We start from the raw sequence: 19167 nt of genomic DNA, 5'->3' as shown, positions 1-19167 counted from the left end.
ACATACCTGTAGAATTGTTGAATTCATGTAACTCAGTAAAAAATTGCCTCGTGGAAAAAGAAAATATTTCAACCATGTCTTGCCTGGTTGGCAGCAGCAGTTGGGCATCAGGATGTTGGGCTCTTCCCAGATGGATCCATGGCAGGCAGGGAGCTGCTTCCTTCCCCCTGTGGCAACTGAGGGCATGGCCTTGGCAACCCCATCACCTGAGAGAGGCCTGATTGCCACACATCATTAATTGCAAACCTGAGGCTTAGTCAAGAGTCCACCTCATGAAACTGTGTGACTTCATGGCACTGTTGCTTTCAGTTTAAAAAGAATTTTTTTCCTGATGTTCACAGCTTCAGAAAGAAATAATGATACAAAACTAGTAAAATATTAAATAAAACTAGAACTTTTGTCTTAATTTAGTAACTGATTTCAGTTAACTTTTATTTTTGACTCTCAGTTCTGATTTGCCCTCCACTTATTTCACTGTTATTTGTTTCTCCCTGACTCTTGGCTGCAACCTGCTGCCTGTTCCTTCAGAATTTTGCAATAAACCCAGAAATGCATCCTGAAATGGGTCTGCCTTGCTGTGCTGATTTCTTATGGCCCTTTCTTCTCTGTTTTTTTTTTCCTGCATGCAGTGTTTATGTACATCCTTGTAGATATTTTGGCCTAATTGTGGTGTGGAGCCTCCCTCCTGACAGGGCTTTGGCTGCCTTTGGGACTTGTTCTGCAACAACAGCTGGATTATTTCATTTTATTAAGAAAAAGATGGGGTGCTGTTGACGCTTTGTCCCCAAACTAAGAGAACACAAGGTTAGGGACAAAGGTGCTTCCCCGTCACTAAAAGAAATCTCTGAATTTCATGTTTCTGTTCATTGAGATTGCAGGTTTTGTGTGGGGAACCTGGAGCCAGATTTGTCAAACCCTAGAGGGTCCATTTGGGATGCTGACCCCAGGAGCTGAGCCACAGGAAACACACTTGGGAATTTGTTCCCAAACCCTGGCCACAGCCAGGCACCGTGTCTTTGTGAAATCTGGGTGTAATCCAAACCAGTTGTGGCTGTCAGGATATTTCTGTGGTGCCCGGCCATTCCCTTTGCCTCATGTCCCACGATCCATGGAACTTCATGGGTCACCATCTCTGCCAAAATTCCTCAGGGGCTATCCTGGAACCATCTTTTAACAGATTATTAGATTCTGTCCTGTATCATTTGCTGCCTTCTCCCTCTCCCATTTCCACTTTCACAGGGTTATATAAATAAGTTTATTCCCAGTTTCAGATGCCACTTTGCATTCATTGGATGTTCCTGTCTGTCTTACAGGGATGTTCCAGCTGGTTTCCATGTACCATTGTTGTGTAAGGGCTGGCCACAAATATTCCCTTTTTCCCCTCTTTTAGCTAAACAGCCCTTTTTAACTGGTTCTTGGGAAGGCCTTTCTCACAGGCTACTACTATGCCATGACACATTCCCTAAATATCCATATGGAGTATTTTTTACCCATAATTTGAAATTAAAAGCATGTAATAATACAGACACTTGCTCTGTGCCACAAAACTCAAATACTTGTTCATGAGTGCAGCACAAAGTCCAGAGATTGACAATGAACCAAATAACAGAGGGAATCTTTTAGGTGAGCTTTAGAGTTAATATTTCCAGGTCAATCAGCATACAAACTGAGAGGGAAGAGAAAGGTTAAACCAAGGGTTGGAAAGATAATGTTCTTCAGCTGATTGCTGCAATAAAACAATTATCTGTAATTAATTGAAATAGTTCAGTGACAAAATGTGGTCTAAAATTCTGCCAGCTCCCTTGCTGAAGAGAGAGAAGGGAAAAGATTTGATTTCAGCTCTCTGGCGAGATGGTTCTTGTCTGGAAGCAGAAACCACTTCTGCCAGGTCTTCATCCTGTCCTTTCCTCTTTGCATCACATCAACTCCATAGAGAGAGGAAAAAACCAACCCAAATCCATGAATAGCTGAAGGTGTGGGGTCTGCTGGAGGACTGAGAGCACAAATCTGGCAGCTGGATGTGCTGGAGCTGAGCTGGATGCTGGGCTGTGAGCTGGAGCAGCTGGGGTGGAGGCACACGTATTTTTGGCTGTGCTGAAGAAACAGCAATTAACCTCCAGCAGAGAGGTAGGGCAGCTACCTGGGACCAGCAATTTTCTCCAGCTCTTGCAGCAAAATTTGCCCGAGCTCATTTGTCAAGCTTTGAATCCTTAAATCCATAACTCTAATTAATTAAGAATCTCTAATTACCCCAAAATGGTGCTCTATACTTAAGGTTAAGGTGTGGTGAAATCCAGAGAAAACATGAGAGAAGCTGGAGGATGTTCAGAGCAGGAGATGCCAGGAAAATGCATGTTTTCAGAGGTGTGGGGGAAGCCAAATGGTTAAAGTGTCCGTGACCTCTAGGGCAGGTCCGAAACTGCCAGAAGGCACTGCCCAGTGCTTGGGCATTGATCCATGTGTTCCTAAAAGAGCAGTGACCACCAAACTTGTCACCAGAGACTCTGATATTGGAGACTCAAAGCCGGGTAACCCTTGGCATTTAAACAAACAAACAAAAAAGTGTTATTTTCTAAACCAGAAGCACATTGGATGATGCTCTGGTTCTTTACAACCTTAACAAGAAACACCGGTGGGGACAGCACTGAAAACATCAGTGCAGGTGGGTTCTGGCCCTGCCCTCTTTAGAGGAAAAAACCTGTTCATACCTGAGGTCTTATTGCTTATTATGTTAAAAATGTATAGCTTTTAACTGGTCTGTAACCAGTCGATGTGACTCAGGTGCAATGTGGACAGAGGCATCACTTGGAGCTAAAGTTTGGCCTTTCTGCAGAGGATCCTGTTTTCCAGACTTCACACACGAGTTCCTAGAAGCCCAGGCTAAAGCGTTTAGGAATCCATCTGTGAGGTTACCTGAGTGGGATCAGCTGGATTTGGGGCTGATTAGCCTCAGCAGAGCAGCAGACGTAAGCCTGAAACACTTTTCTGTAAGCAGGGTTGGGTTGCTGCTCCTTCCTGAGGATTTGTCAGCACCATCCTTCAGCAAAGGTAAGCTCTGATAACAGAGTGGAGACAGGGCGCATCTGCATGTGTATGCGGTCGTTGTGAGCACGTTAAAGGAGGAAAACTATGCATGTTTCTGTGTGAGTGGCAGGGTGTCCCCTTCAGAGCCTCAAGTACCGTTTCCCGGCTCCAATAACGGGGAGTCTTTGTGTTGTATGGCAAACAAACGCCTGTACTTAGTGGCTTTGTCTGGTGGAAGATAAAAGTTGATAAGATCCTGGTAAGGTTGTTGTGAGGTGCTCCTGTGGACTTTCCTGCAGAGAGCGTTTCCAGGGATTCGCTCCAGAAAAACTGCTAGACTGGGGGCAGGATTCAGAGTGAATTTTGTTGATGTTTGAAGTAAAAAGTGTTTCTGCCTGGTTTTCTTTGGGACTTGTGTGATTGTGCTGTTAAAAAGCAACATGAGCGTAGCTAAAATTAATCCTTTTATTTCGCATTTGCTGGCAAGGTAGGGTAGTGACTTGCATCAGCGAGGTAAAGATGAGAACGACTCTTTGTGTGTGAACTAACAAGGTGAGAGAAAGGTGTTAAGACCATGACGGGATTTCTTTTGTATTCATTTTTCTCAGATAAGTCACGATAAAAAAAAAACCAAAAAAACAAAAACAAAAACACAAACAAAAAAAACCCCAAACAAACAAAAAAAAAAAACCCGTGCTAAACTGTTTGGCTCGCTTCAAACAGCCCCGTTTGCCGGTTAGGCTGCAGGAAATGTTCTCTTTTGCCACTCTCTTGAAAACCTCCAGGCTTCCCCCTTGGCAGCGCTGTGTGCTCCGAGCGGGGATGCGGGGATGCTCCGGAGGGTCCGAGCCGGGTCCCGGCTGTTCCTCGGTGCCGGTTCTCCCCGGGGCCCGGTGGGTGCTGGCTCAGGGCAGGGGGCACTGCCCGAGTCCCCGCCCGGCTCCGGCGGCTCCTGGCTCACTGCGAGGTCCCGCAGCCAGCGCAGCAGGTCCCGGCCTGCTGGGGCTGGGAGATGGAAGGAGATCACAGCCAGGACCAGAGGTGATGTGGCCCCAGGCCATCATCTTATATAAACCCCACGCATTTGCATAATGTGTTGTACAAGATGAAAACTGAGGAAACATTCCCCCCCCCCCCCGCTTTTTATTAAAAGGGAAGAAAAGAGGTGAAAGAGCTTTTAGAAAAGATATCCTTTAAAAAAAAAAAAAAAAAAAAAAAGATGTCAGAAATGTATTTTCCAGAATGGCAGTGTCAGTAATTGGTCAGAGAAGGTTTCAAGGGTGACTGTCTGATTTGGAAATCTGTCATAGTGTTCTTGGGGGGAAAAAAACCAGCCCAGAGGTAGGACCATAAACAGAAAGGGAATATTGGGCTGGTGATGGGGAACTCATCCCTTTTGAAGGAGCTGTTTCTTGCCCCTGTTGTAGGCAAATCCCTCCTTCCACAGCAGGGCTGTGGCAGGAAGAGACAGAGCTTGTGGAGTCACCAAGCCAAGGCATCCTTAATGACAGGGGGTGACTCAGATATTAATGCAGAGGTCAATAAACGGCCTGGGATCTCCAGAAACGCACCTTAATCTTAGACTTGGCCAGTGCTGGCTTGGTGGGAGCAGTGGATTCTGTACAAGGACCACCAGGTGGATCAGTGCTGATGCCTCATTGCTCAGCTGCATGTTCCTCCTGTGCTGGGCTCACTGCTTCCCACAGAGGCTAATCCTGTGCAAGCTCTTTAGTGGAAAAATGTGTGGAGGTGAGGCAAAAAATTCCAGGAAATTGCAAAGCTTGGATGTTGTCTCTGCTGTGATGCATTAGGAAGTGCTGGCTGGTATTTGTGGAAGCCTGATAAATATCCCAGGGTGTACCTGTGGCCATGGAGCTCATTAACTACAGTTGCTGCATTAAAAAAAATTAAAACTTGCTATTTTAGGAAGGACAGAAGGCCAAAAATGTCCCTGCTGGCTGGATGTGAAAGTGGGCTTGGAAACTGAGTGCTCTGCTCCCCTGAAAGTGAAACCTGGGGGCATGTGAAGCTGCAGTAGGGCAGGTGTCCAGCTCCCTCTCTGGGAATGGGGTGTCCAAGCTGGGCAGCAGACATGGCTGGAAGTTACTTTCAGCTGTTGCTTAAGGAACTGGTTATGATTTAATAGCTGGTTGAACTGAACCAACCAAACTGCTTCCAGCACAGCCCTGCACTTGTAGGTGATGAAGAGACTTGAATGAGAGGCAGCATTGGGTTTCCTGAGAGGCTTTGTTTTAGCAGGGTTTGGTTTGCTAATCTCCAGCTCCACCAGTCCCTGCAGGACTCCCAAAGTTGTGGTCTTCAGCTTTTCCCCAGGCCTTGGCAGTGGTGTCCATGGCTGTGTCCATGTCTTTATTCATCTTGTGTGTGCAGGGAAAGGCAGTGGCAGCTGCCTGCTCTGAACTGGGGGATGAAATTCATTTCTGGTCACAGTGAGCTGCTTCTGAAGTATTTATGGTCAGACCAGGCACATGTTTAGGGCCCCTAATCGTTACTGCAATAAGTCACAGTGAAATACCTGAACACTTTGCATGTCTAAAAAGGGAAATAGCTGCTTGTCACAGGACTGTGAGGGGTGTGAAATCTGCACTGTCAGTGTGGCCTTGAAAAATGGTTCTATGAGGAATTGGACTTGTCTAGTGAAAAATTTTACATTTAAAAATTTTTTTTATGTCTCTTCCTCCTCGTGCCTCCCCTTTCATGTTCCTTATGAATTTGCTGCTTGGGGAGGGGGAAATCTCCTGCCTTGTACCAGGGTGTAAACTTAAATATAGGATAAAAGGAAATAAGCATGTTGAAATAGAGGACTGTGTATCTATGCTAATAGGCCTCATTTAACTGCAGCAGTTTGTATCTCTGGATGTTTTTCTGCTTCTTTCCTCCAATTCTTTCCTTGGGTTTACATCCCTGCCTTTTCAAGTGTGTCCCTGCACAGATCCACTGTGAAGTTATACTGCATTTATGAGGATGATACAAGGAAAGCTGACTCTCTCTGTGCTTCCTATGTGCCCTTCCCTGAACTCTAAATACAGCCTGGATCCCTGTGTGTTCAGGGATCTCATCACATCTGCCAGTTGGACAGGTGGCCCCTTGCATCTCTCTGTCCCTTTCTAAGCCACTCTCAGTCATCTTTGAAAGGTTATTTTTCACAGTCAGGCTCTTCTTGGTAGTGACAGGATCGAAGCAATGGGCAGAAACTGATGCACAGGGAATTCCACCTGAACATGGGATAGAACTTTATTGTGAGGGTGAACTGAGCACTGCAACAGGTTGCCCTGAGAGGTGAGGAGTCTCATTCCTTGTGGATATTTAAAAGCCATCTGGACACAGTCCTGAGGGAGGTGCTCAAGGGGACCCTGCTTGAGCAGGGAGGCTGGGCTGGATGACCTCCAGTGATCCCTTCTGACCTGAACCACTCTGTGAGAGTCTGTGAAAGGTGGAAATGGTTATTACAGGATGCACTGCAGCTGGGATGTTGTGGAATAGCCTCTCCTGGGACTTTAATGAGCTTCATTACAATAACGAGTCAAGCAAACCTGTCCGTGTTGCTGCTGCTGGGTGTGAGAGCTGATTCCTGGAGCTGGTGACTTGATGTCTGGCTGCTGGAAGTCTCTTTAGTTGGTGCTTGTGCCTTGTACTTATTTCTGAGGTTTGAAACACCATCATGTGCAGGCAGTATCAGGACTGAGTCCCAAGTACTTTGTCAGCAATAAAAGTTGTTGTTCCCAGCTTACCCAAATGAGCAGTTTGAAGGGAAGAAGGTTCTTGTGTCTGAGGAAGAAACATGAAAAGTTACAAAGCCTCAAGTGGGCAAATAATGAAAGAACTAAACTTTTCCTCTCTAATTTTTTTTGGTTTTTAATAGCTGTGAGAGCATTCCCTCTGGCATGTATTAGCTGACCTTTACAATACAAGGCAAAGGTGTCAAAGAACACCTTCTCAAAAATATGTACCTAGAAATCCCTGAGGCCCAGACTCTTTTTTTTCCACCGGGGGTAAAACCCAGAGCCACCAGGCAGGTTGGAAATTGCATCCTTGGGGAGGGAAGAGGCTGAGGGTAAAATGCACAACTGCTCTTTGGGGCTGGGCACAGCGGGGTAGCTGCAGGACTGGCTGAGGGGAGCCTTCCACGGCCTTTTGCAGACAAGGAGCACTGTGAGCGTTTCTGGTGAGTCACTGCTGGGCTAAAGCACTGCCCAGCAATGCTGCTGGGCTGAACCATTTTGTAATGTAGAGGTTATCCTTCCTGTTACTTCTCCTGGCAGCACTAAGTTGTTGTGACAGTGATGTTGCTGGCTGCTGCTATTAATCCAGCCTTCCTGGAGATGCAAAAGTCAGGCTGTATCTGGGGCAAGATGCGCAGTCAGATTCATCCCTGCTCTGTACTTAGTTGTTCTGAGTTCTGTCAAAATAGCACAGCCATTGTGTGCAAGGGTTACAAACTGGGGAGGGATGTGACTGGGAGCTCCTTTTCCATTGCATCCTGGTGCTGGACCACATCACCTTATTATCCAAAGGGTCTCTTGTCTGGGTACACCTCCAATTTTTCCATGCAGTCATGCATTTCTGCTCCATGCTTCAACTTCCTGCCTCATCAATGCAGCCCTTATCCAGCCCTCAGCATCTCTGTGGATTTATCCAAGCACAGCTCATCCCTGGGGATGTGTGCTGGGGAAAAGACTGGCTGGGGTGCTTTGTGTTGAGGGCTGGAAGGAACCATCCAGAAGTGCCTTGTTCTTGCCCACCCAGGGATGCCTGGACCAGGCCACTGTGCTCCCTGAGCCACTGCACTCCCAGTCCTCAGCTGGATTTCATTCCCTGCCTCTGCTGGGAGAAGGAGGCCAGATGTGCAGCAGGCAGGTGTCCTGCCTGCCCCCTTGGAAGCACCGGTGGAGTTTCCCATGTGCCATGACAGGGAGCTCATTAAGGCTGGCCCCCGGCACAGATTGCTCTGCACAGGGTTATTTCCACACATTGCCCACCAAAACAGCCTCTCTTTCTGCATGAACTCCTCTTCCAGCCCAGTCCTTGGAGCAGGGAGTGAATTTTGGTGGGTTTTGACCATAATTTCCCTTCTAGTTTGAGAGATTCCCTCACTGGAGAGGTCCAGGCATCCTCTCCTATATTTCCTGGCTGTGTAGGGTGTCTGTGCCCACAGCCAGGTCTGTCAGCAATGCTGAGGGCCTTACATGAAAAAAGGTGCAAGAAAGGACAAAATGCTGCCCAGGAGTGCTGGGAAAAAGGGTGAGGAACATCTCTGCCATCCCTGTGGATGTGCTCAAGGCACTGGAGGGATCTCCTGCAGCCACAGGACTTGGGCTGGAGAAGGGCAGAAGTGTGAGGGGGTGTGCAAGATGGTGTTTTAATTTTGTCTTTGTTTCTCACCATCCAAACTTATTTATATTGACAATGCATTAAATTATTTTTCCCCAAATCAAGTCTGTTTTACTTATGGCAGCAACTGCTCAGGGATCTCTGTGGTTTTTATCTTGAGCCATGAGTTTTTTAATCTTCTTTCCTCTCCTGTTGAGGAGAGGCTGGGGTTGTGGGTGGCTCTAGTCCAAGGTCAACCCACCACGCTTGTGCAGCTCTGTGTTCACCCAGTGATTGAGCTGTATCCTTGATTTTATCACAAACTTTTCCTTCTCTGTTGTTAACCTGGTGTCCACAGGCCTCTAATTCAGCAGGAACCCTCCAGATAAATTCCTTAGTCAGTGTGTGGGGAGTACCACAGCAGAAATGGGCCAGGTTTCAGGCTCTGGATTCCCTGGGCTATGAGGGTTACAAAGGCTTTGTGTAATCTCCTTCAGTCTAACCAGATTTTCCTCAAAATTGTGAGCAACACCCTTAGAAATTTCGGCCATAGCTAAAATTCTATGCTTAAAAATATTAACGTTAGCTAGGGCTTGTGTGTGTGCTTATGAAGGAAACTGTGTGCAAGGAATGCACGAGGAAAGCTGCACTCCCAGCTCTGCATGCACAGGCCCAAACACTTGGATTCATTCTTAAGATGTGCATAAAACTCCTTCCCCTTCACTTGGTTTTACTGTAGCTGACAAAGCTGCCTGACTCGAGCATTTCAGAAATCTAATGCTTAAGATTTCACTGTGGATTTTTTGGCTTCAAAGTGATTTTGTTATGTCCCCAGAGCCTGGTTAAATCCTTAGTTATAATGATTGCACACTGAAGGGTGCTGTTACATAGAAATGCTGTCCCATAATGGCTTCGTTGCTGTGGAAAATCCGATGTTATTTGGTCATTCGCTACGAGTTCCCTAAGCCATCAAGACATTTGCCTCAAGGCTACAAACACAAAGCTACAGGCAAAACCCTCTGGACATAATGAGTGGGCATTTATGCAGAACTAAAAACTGGAACAGCTGAGCAGTAGCTCTATGAATAGCAAGCATGCCTCTAAGCACAAAAGACATCATTCTGCGATAAAGGGGTCTATAATGGTTCTGACATCTTGTATGTCAAGATCATGCTACGTTGTTGTAACTTTTTTTTTTTCCCTGTTTGTTTGTTTGAGCCGTGTTCCTTCAGTAAGGTGTGAGTAATTAAAGGGTGTGAAGGAAACCCTATAGCTCAGTAAGAACAAAATTGGGTAACTGACACTTTTGGCAAGATCCATCATTTTGATCATGTTTGCTAGGGAACAAGCTTATTGCTCCCGTGCTGTATTCCCAGTTCCACCCTTCAGGATTTCTTAGGGGTTCCTCTTGTATCAGCAGCTCTAATAGGCTCAAATCTAATGTTAGCTGAGAAGTGTCTTCTGATGGAAACGCAAAGATTGGACTAACCATAAACTACAGGGTCAGGGAGTCAGGCAATACAAAGAAGGGTAATAAAATTCAGAGTGATTTGGATCAACAGGGAGCTGGAGGAGCTTAATGTTGAGAAATGTACCCCAGCGAGGTCTCAGGCCTTTGCAAATCATCTATAGGCACTTCCAAATAAATGGCAAGAACAAGATGGGAAGGGATGTGTGGCTCTTACACCAGGAGCATAATGAAAACCCAGAGTAGAAATTGGAGTTGGAATATAGAAACAGCCTGGAGGAAAAACGGGAGGGGAGAGGGAATGTAGGAATACACAAGATGATAAATCATTGTCTAGGTGTTTGCATCCACATGTATCTGATCAGTTCTTGAGACACTGTTGATTTCCAAGTTAGTGTGGAGTTTTAGTGGGTTTTTTTTTGTTTTATTTCCATATTTTCCTTTTGCTAAAGGTGCTGTGGGACTGGTGAAGGGACTTGCCAACCCTTTATGACTAGAAAAACAAATTCAAATGTGTTTTGCAATCCTTGCAAAGTAGTTTGGGCCTCTCAAAACCATCTATTGTAGAGGTGAGCAAAGCCCCAGTACTGTGAAGTTCCTACAGGAAAATATGATGCAGGGATTAGGTGCTGCCTCTGACCTGAGAAGTGATGGAAGTCTCCCCTGTAAAGCAGCAGAGATACCTGAGCTGGCTGTGACTGTGGCACAATAACCCAGCCCTGCTCTTGGGGAAGCAAATTTCCTTCCACCAGCACAGCAAGTGCAGAGATCAGGGCTGGAGAGCTCAGAAAACTGTCAGGAAACTGGAGCCTACAATACAGCTGTGCACTCATCTCCTCATGTCCAAATGCCTTGCACAGCCACAAGCAAATTGTTTCTCCCCTTGGCATGTAGCTTTCTTATCGCTGAAAACCAGGTATCATCTCTCTTTTGCATCTCACCCTGGAGAGAGGCAGAGCCTAAACTGCAAGATTGTCAGATGTGGAAGGATGATACTTAAGTTGCTTAGGAAGGCAATGGGATTAATTTCATTATCCCTCTGTCTTCTTCCTTGCAGCTGCTAGTGACGGCTTTTCCTGCCAGGAAAGAGACTCCTGAGGCCCTGTTGGGAGAATGACAGCTCTGGCCTGCTGGTAAGTGATGGCTCTGTACTTCTGAGAAGACAATTGATAGAACAGCATGGAAGAACAGGGACTGAACTGTTCCCTTCACAAAATGCAATTTAAACCCAAGGATTTCTACCTGGTCAGAGTGACATTGGCTGCAGCTGTATGAAGGCAAGGCTGTGCTGGAAACCTGTCCCTGCTGTGTGTTGTAGAGAATACTCCTGCCTCACCAAACAGGGCAGTCTGGTCATGAAGTCGGATTTTGTTCTGCTCTGTTTGTACCAGTTATATTTCAGACAAAGATTTTAATCTCTGGAAAGCATCTTCTACTGTTGCATATTTTAGTATCATCTCTGTCTGTGACTGGCAGAGAAGAGGTGTTTTGGTAAAGAGGGATTTTGACTGAAACCTTCTTCAGTTATTTGGATGTTCAGACTATTGTTTGACTGGAGGCGTGTATTTTTGGCTGTTAAACAAAATATCCAGTTATAAAATGAAAATAGGGCATAAAAATACCTGTATTTTTGTATACCAGCAAGTGAATGCTAAAAGAGATGCATAGTGACAGCAAAACTACAAAGACTGAGAGCTCCAGACTGTGCCTGGAGGTGGTTCTTCTTCCACCAAGGGTCTTCTGGCACAAAGAGAGACAGAGGCTGGTACTCATCTCCTGCTGTGGGTGTGTGCAGTCCACGACTAGAAACCCCTGAGCACCTGCAGGAAATGCACAAGCAGGAGTAAATCCCCCCAGGTCTGTGCACTGAGGGGAGTCCATAGCCTGGTCTCTGATCCCACATCCCCACCAGGTTCTCTTGACTGTGAGACCTGAACCTGTTTTTTTACCCCTTTATTGTCCAAGTGCCCCTGGAAGCTGCAACCTGCATTGCTTGGAAGGATGGGAGTGTTACTCCTTTGTCATGTAATGAAACCCTTCCAAGTAGTCCAAGAATTCTGTTCACAACACACCTCCCTTATCAACCCTTCTGTGTACAAACTGCACAATCACCATGTAGCCTGAACAGCACTGCAAGCTTGTTTGCTTTGTGATTTGTGGTCGGATCATTGCATTTCAGCGTTTACCAATGAAAGGAAATTACTAACAAGACACTGCTATTTACATTAATTGTGGCTTTGGGGAGATAGTCCAAAGAAAATTATGCCAAAGCCAGTTATTATGTGTCTCCCTAACAATTAGAATGAAACCCAAAGTTTATAAAACAAAAGTTGATCTCAAACAGATTTTAGCTGCTACTTGATATTTTCCCTAGAAATGGCTGAGGGGAAAAAAGAGGCTTTATATTTTTTCTTTTTCTTCCTCCTTTCTTTCATCCACCTTCTAAAAACTGTGTAATGCACATGACTGGAAAAGGTAGCACGTCTACAATTGCAAGAGAAACTCCTAATTTGCAGTGAGCAGGACCTCAGCTTCCCGGGAGGTCTCGTGCAGTGGGTCAGTTGTCACACATGCCACACACACTAAATGTCAGGGTTTCCTTGGTTGAAGCAGTTGATTTTCATTGATTTTGTTTCACCTCAAAGCAGTTTTGTGCAACTCTGTAGGTTAAGCAGAGGTTTTGCTCCAAACCCTTCAAGGTACTCCCAGCTCCTTTCATGTATATCCCACGAGATCATGGTGTGAGTGTGCTGAGACTTCTCCATGCTCCCACTGCAATTTGAACTATTTCTGGACACTAATTCAATGCTTTTTATGATGTTAGATGTATGATGAAAAGCAATTTAAGGTTTCTTGGGATGACTCACTTGCCAGCATAGTAGATCCAAGAAACAAACACAGATGTGAGATTTAAATTCTCCTTTGGCATAAAACACTGCCTCATGCTATAAACCACAAACTATGCCCAGTGGAGACTGGGAACACTCTTCTTTTTTTAGCTTCAACTAGTCAGGTAACTTCTGGCTTCAGAGGTGAGCAGGAATTCATGCACCTTGTTCTCTCACTAAACATCAGTGCTGTTCGTACATCCTCACTAATGGTGGGATTTGTCTCCTCTGACTCCGGATGTCTGACCTGAGCTTCTTGTGGAGGCTCTGTAGTGAGGAAGTGCAGGCATTTCTGAAGGATGAATCATCTGCCTTGCTGTCAATGTCTATTTTAGGGACATGCCTGAAGTGAGGTGAAATTAAATCCTTCCCCAAAAATTCTTCTGTAAGAAGGGGGATTTTGGATGCTTTGGGGAGGTAGTCTGGGCTTCCTTTCCTCGGATGACCCTGTGAGCAGACTTTACCCTTACGTCACTCCACAAGTCCTGAGCAGATCCAGGCACAGGAATGTGTGTTCTGGCACGGGGCAGGCACACAGACATGTTCCTGCTGACCTGGCTTTGGGGTTATTCTGCTTCTCCTCTTCTCTCAGAGCCAAAATGGACTACACTGATATGTGGCTGGCCACCAAGAGGCTGCAGACTAAAAGTGTAACTGGGCTTAATTATTAAGGTATAATTTAGGTCTTTGTGTTTATAGGATAATTGTTTCTTTTTTAATATAACTTAAACTTCGCAATACGAGAAACAGGCCTGAACCTGTGGATGGAGTGCTGGAAACCGTCTAAGAAGATTAAGGTCTCATAATTGATTTCACATAAACAGGTGTGACTGAATTCATCAGAAGAAGGTTAAGACTAAATGTATTCTGCTAATTATGTGAAAATTGCCAGAGTGTGCTGGGTTGAGCAATTGCCTTCCCTCTGCAAGTGGGATCATTCCTCAACTGTTCATCAAATGGGGAAAATGACATTTCCTAAGCAATTGAGCCAACCTGTCACACGCTGGGCTTTATTTTGAAATTTCTTTGCTTGTAGACACGTTGGCAGTGGTGGATTTGGCAATGGGACATGGGAATGTCCCTCGTGTGCTGTACCTGACTGGCAGTGTGGGAGGACAGGTGTCAAAGCAGGGCTGTGTCATTCTCTAAACTTCAGGAATCTGCATAATTGGAAATTCCTGTTCTGGAGAACTGAAGGAGCAACTCTGTTTAAAACACTTGCTACTGGCTGTCAGTGTTTATGTGACCCCTTAAGTCAATTTCTTTCCTCTTTAGTTACCTATAGCATTGGAGATGCAGAGCATGGACATTTCAGCTGTACATGGAGCACCCTTTGTCTTGGGTTTCAAAACAGCCACTGGAGTATAAAACTCCTCACCCAGCTGACAAACAAACTGATTTATTCTGTTTACTCTGCACTCTGCCATCTGTCCTCCTAATCTTGCATCTTGAGGGAACAAGATAGAACTGACAATGTTGAATGTATTGTAGAAAGGATGAAAGTCCTGCTTTTGAGCTGTCCACCTCAGACTGTGCAGGTGTGACAATAAATTGTGTGGCAAGGTAAAAGTATCCCAGCACAGCACCACCAGGGCCCTGCAATTACTCTGTGGTGCTCTGAACAAAACCATTTGCTGATGAAATCGTCCTTTGAGTCTCCAAACTGAAGGGTGACTTGTATTTAAGGTGAGATTTCAGAAATACATTTGCATAGAGATGCTCTAAAATTAGTTCAGTTGCCTAAATTGCTGTTTTGTAATAGCAAAGATATTGTTTGTAACATTAAAAATTAATATAGAAAATAATATCCCTTGTGTATTATTCTCTTTTTCTATTTTAATTTTGAGATCCAAATGCAGACTTACACTGATGAGCAGTGAGTGATGATTTAGTAGCACTTTGATTATGTGTTTTACTCAAGTTAAAGTGAGCAACTACCAGGTAATAAGGAGCAAAATCTTAATTTAAATCAGTATTTAAAAAAAGCTCATTTAATTGCAGCTCTGCAGAATGCTGGGAAACCATCTTCTAAGTGCAGATGCACAGTTTTATGTATATTATTTAAGATATTCACCATCCATTCAGATTTTCAGCTTATTTCTTTGGAGAGAGGGCTTTCTGAAGTGCAAATCTTATTATTCTTAGGGGATCCCAGCAGGAAAAGCTGTCTGCATCTGCATTTTGAAAAAGGGATGCAGTGGTTGTACCTGCACCTGCTGAATGTGAACTAAAGTTATGCTGTTTCCAAAAGAAAGAGAAAAAGCATTATAGATGAACTAAACTTTGCAGAAGACATCAGACATAATCTTCCACCTTTCTTGGTTTTGGTAGAGCATTAGGAGGAAGATTATTTCCAGATTTAGGCATCATAATTTGGGAAAGAGATGGACCAGGTGGAGATTCTAAAAAGGAAGGGAAAAAGTTTATGAAAAAAGATTCAACTTGGGTTGCTTTTCATGTAGAAAAGACCAGGATGGTGTAACAAGCTTTCAAAAAGAGGGAAGAGAATTTATTCTGTGTCCATTTATCCATAAAAATAAATTTCTTGATTACAAAGCTAGACATCAGAAAACCATTTTTAGCCGTAAGAAGATATTTGTAATAGATTGTGAATTTCAGCTGAGGAAAAAATTAGACAAACATCAGTTTGGAGCGGGGAAGGGAATAGCTGGAAGATTGCTTGAGATCCCTTCCAGCCCTGTTGTTCTAATTTTATGATTTATTTTTTTAATAACTGCTGTAAGCACTCTCGTACAGTAAGTTAGAAGAAGTAATTTTAAAAAGTTATAACTTCAGTTACTAAAAAATCATTGCTTATTCCAAGTAAACATGTCAGCTTCATTTTCCTGTCCTGGATCACAGAGTTTTCTTCTACAGAAGCATCTTCCTTTAAATGGAACACGGTGAAGAAGCTCTTTGGCAGTCTCCTGCCAGCTTTTCCAGAAATATATCTACAGGTGAAAGCAAAAACTCTTATCAGAACATATTGTCTGCAGGAGAGAAAAAAAATTAAGTCTTGGGTCATGTTGATGTGGAAAAAGATCAGTGTCTGACACAGTCGCTCTCATTCAAGTTTAAATTTATTTTGCAAATAGAAGCCCTGCTTCTTGCCATCTGCTTCAAACATCTCCTTCAGGCTGACTTTTGGCTGTTCTTCATAGAAACTCTTTTTATTCTGTACATCCAAAGTTTTATTTGATTTCTGAAGGGGATGAATGCCCTGATTCCTTTGCTCCTTTGAAAACTCAAGCTGTTTTTTTTAATCAAGACCGTCAAGAGCTGGCTGAGAGGGCTTTGGAATTGATAGGATTTAAGCATATGCCTTAAAATATTAAGATAAATTGGGTACTTCCTCATTTATTTGCTGCCTAACACAAAACTCATTTTATCAAAACAAGCTCGTTCAGGCTCCCACCTCGCTGCTTTTGTGCTGACAGTAAACCAGACTCTAAAATCCGAAGTTGCTCCATGAATTTGGAGCAGGGAAGGAGTTTGAGAGGCACTTTGGAGGGGCAGGAGCCTCAGTCAGACCAAGGTGCTGCTGCATGGCAGGGGATGCAAAAGGCAGACGTGCTTAACTCCTCTGGATGCAAACCAGTGCTTGGCAAAACATCTTCAGGGCATGGCTAGAAAGGGGGAAATGATTGATTGAAATAGATTTCCAAGTGATTTATCTAATCCAAAGTTATTTGCCACATCCTTTCCAACCGATGAAAAAACAACACAATGCACTGAAAGGATTTTGCTCTCCAAGGTGTGAGGTTATACAGGAATTACTGGTATTTTTTTTAGTGATTGGAAGCACTTAATTCTTGGCCCCCTGCCTCATAATACAGCCCAGGCTGGTACAAGCAGTTCTGCAAAACATATAATTTTACTTCACTTGTTTTAATGATCAGGAAACATATACTTTTAAACTGATCTCTGCTGTGCAATTACAAATGTTTTGATGGAAACACTTTTTTAAAATTAGTTTCATTCCCATAATGACTCTAGTTAGACTGTTCCATTAGTAAGCAAAAGAATTGCAGTCTCTCATCAGGTTGTTTAGCTTTCAAAATCCAAATTTGTTTCTATTAAGAAACTGGATCAGAGTTGATTCTTTTAAAAAGGTTTTAAAAAATCCTCAACTTTGGAGAAATTAGATCTAAAAGCTCTCTTTTTCAGGCCAGTTATTATTTAATTGATAAACATATTCAAATGTTTCTGTTTAAAACAAGAAAATCGTGATGTCTGAATCTTGAAGTGTGGTTTTTTTATTTCTTTCCTTGTGCTGGTGTGGAAATGGTGATTGGAACAAAAACCTCTTTCTCTGTGTGGCGGATAAGTCTGGAAATAAGCTAAAATTGTAGGGGAGAAGGATACTCATGCTACCTTAATAAAGCTTGATTTATTTCCACTAACTAGTGAAAGAATAGGATAAATCAGGCTGGATTTTGAAGATTAAGGGTCATAAATACTGTCATATACTCTTCTGGCCTTTTTTGGAAAACTGTTGAGGTTTTGGGGGAAGTGGCTGTGAAATTGCAGGAATTCAGAGGTGGGATGTGTGTTAGCCCTTCCGTGGGAATGTCGCTGGCTGTCTCTGGCACTGCAGATTGGGATATTATTGTGTAAATGAAACATTGGGTATTCATTTTCCACAGAGGAGATTCAGTAATTACTGTGCTCACCCAGTAGATGACAGCTGTTATCATTCTGATGAAAGGAGCCCTAAATTAAAACCCTGTTGCTTTGCATAGATCCCTGTCAGAAACAAATGTTAATTTTCTTGGTTGGTCAACCTCCTTCATCGAGTCCTCTGGCAGGTATAAATAAGGTCCAGATCTTTATTTTTGTTTAGTTTGGTGTTTCCTGGTGTACTGATAGTTTTGCAGCTGAGAGGATGAATCCACAATTAAATTTTGGTGGGTTTGTGTGTGTGTTTCTGGCAGCGATACTTCAGCCAATACCGGGACATTTTGTACATGTGCACAGGCTAAAAACCACCCATCTCTTTTTTGGTTTGCCTTGTAAAATGTGGTGCAGTTGGAGAGAAAAAGGTTCAATGATCAGGATACATTCCTAGCACAGATCTCTGCACACTCAGAGCAGGAGCTGCTGGAAAAGCAGGAAATTTCCTCCCTCTTTCCAGCTGCTGAATGAGGGCTCAGGGATTAAACTTGGTGGCATCTGCACAGTCAGGATGGGGAGGTGCTCCTTGTACACCTCTTTGGAAACCTTTCCCAGTTATAGGAACTAAACCCTTCAATGTGTCATCATTTCAGGCCGGGTGTCAGCTGCCAAGCAGCGCTGCTCTGTGCAGATAATGAGGGGAAAAAGGCAGGTTTGATAAACAGAACAGCTCCTTGTGCAGGGGGGGTTAGGGTATATAGGAAAGCTCTGATGTGTGAGGGGGCATTGGGGCTGAGTGAGGGCAAAGCTGAGGGCTTCTCTGTGCTGGCTTAACCCCCAGTACTAACATCCCACTGCTGTTATCCCTCAAAATTCCACAGATGTGTGATGTTACCTAGCAGTCACTGCTGATTTCTGCTGCAACTACAACCTATCACCGTTAGCTTCACTTGGAACGACCTCTGTTTCACAAGAACATAATTCAGACCACCAAGAACACAGTTCCATGCCTTTCTTTTTATTTAAAACCTCCCCAGTTTATTGTAGTTGCTGTTGGTTTCCCTCTAAAGGTGCTGAATAAAAAGAACTCGGATGGAGAAGGATGGATGTGGGGAGAAACCTTGCATTGCATGTGGGGTTTGAGGGCCCTTATTCTGTGCAACTTAAGTAAAATACAGCTTGAAGGGCAGCAGAGACTTGAACCACTCAAAGATCCTGGGGAAAATTTGGATCTGCTTTGGGTTCCTAAGTTTGTTTCCATACTGGGAGTTGTTCATAAAGCAAATAAGAATCACTGGATTGTCCCCCAGAAACAAAGCAATCTGATCAATTTAATTCAATCTTTGTTCTTTGAAGGCAATGATAAATCTTCTCTTCAGAAAAATGCAGTGCATGTCCCAAAGCAGAAGAACAACAATAAAAACTCTCTTGAGCAAATATTACTAAAGAATCTTTAAAAATAATCAAGCCCTCTATCTGACTTTGCTGCAAACTGTATCTTTTCTGCAATATTAGTTGTCCAGGAGTAATTAAACCAGACTTCTGCAGAGAAATGCCTCCCTGGGATTTTACAGAGGAGAATATTTTGGCACTTAACAGAATTAGTTTTGTTTTGGGCTTTTTTTTTTCCCTTTTGCCTAAAGCTGCCAGGATAGTGGGAATGTTGCCTGTGGATGTCATTACTTCAGTGCCTGTACCATTTGCATGCACAAAGTCTTTGGAGTTTCCATGTTGCACAGATTCTCCCTGGCTACCTGGCTGAGAGGAAATGTGAGTTTAATGGGTTTTGTGCTTTTCAAAGCTGGCTGGGCTGGAGAGAAATGTCGTAGCTCCAAGGACTTG

The 19167-nt window shown here is 43.9% G+C and overlaps 1 long non-coding RNA gene across 1 annotated transcript; it reads left to right on the top strand.

The window, feature by feature from the left end:
• Positions 1-2703: 2703 nt before the first annotated feature.
• On the top strand, positions 2704-14516 carry LOC138121083 (uncharacterized). Its single transcript, XR_011156076.1, has 2 exons — positions 2704-3048; positions 10881-14516. It is a non-coding gene; the product is annotated as an uncharacterized lncRNA (long non-coding RNA).
• Positions 14517-19167: the final 4651 nt, after the last annotated feature.

This window comes from Aphelocoma coerulescens, chromosome 20, assembly GCF_041296385.1.
Source record: "Aphelocoma coerulescens isolate FSJ_1873_10779 chromosome 20, UR_Acoe_1.0, whole genome shotgun sequence".
Classification (NCBI taxonomy): Eukaryota; Metazoa; Chordata; class Aves; order Passeriformes; family Corvidae; genus Aphelocoma; species Aphelocoma coerulescens.
This window is presented reverse-complemented; position numbering and strand designations above follow the sequence as displayed.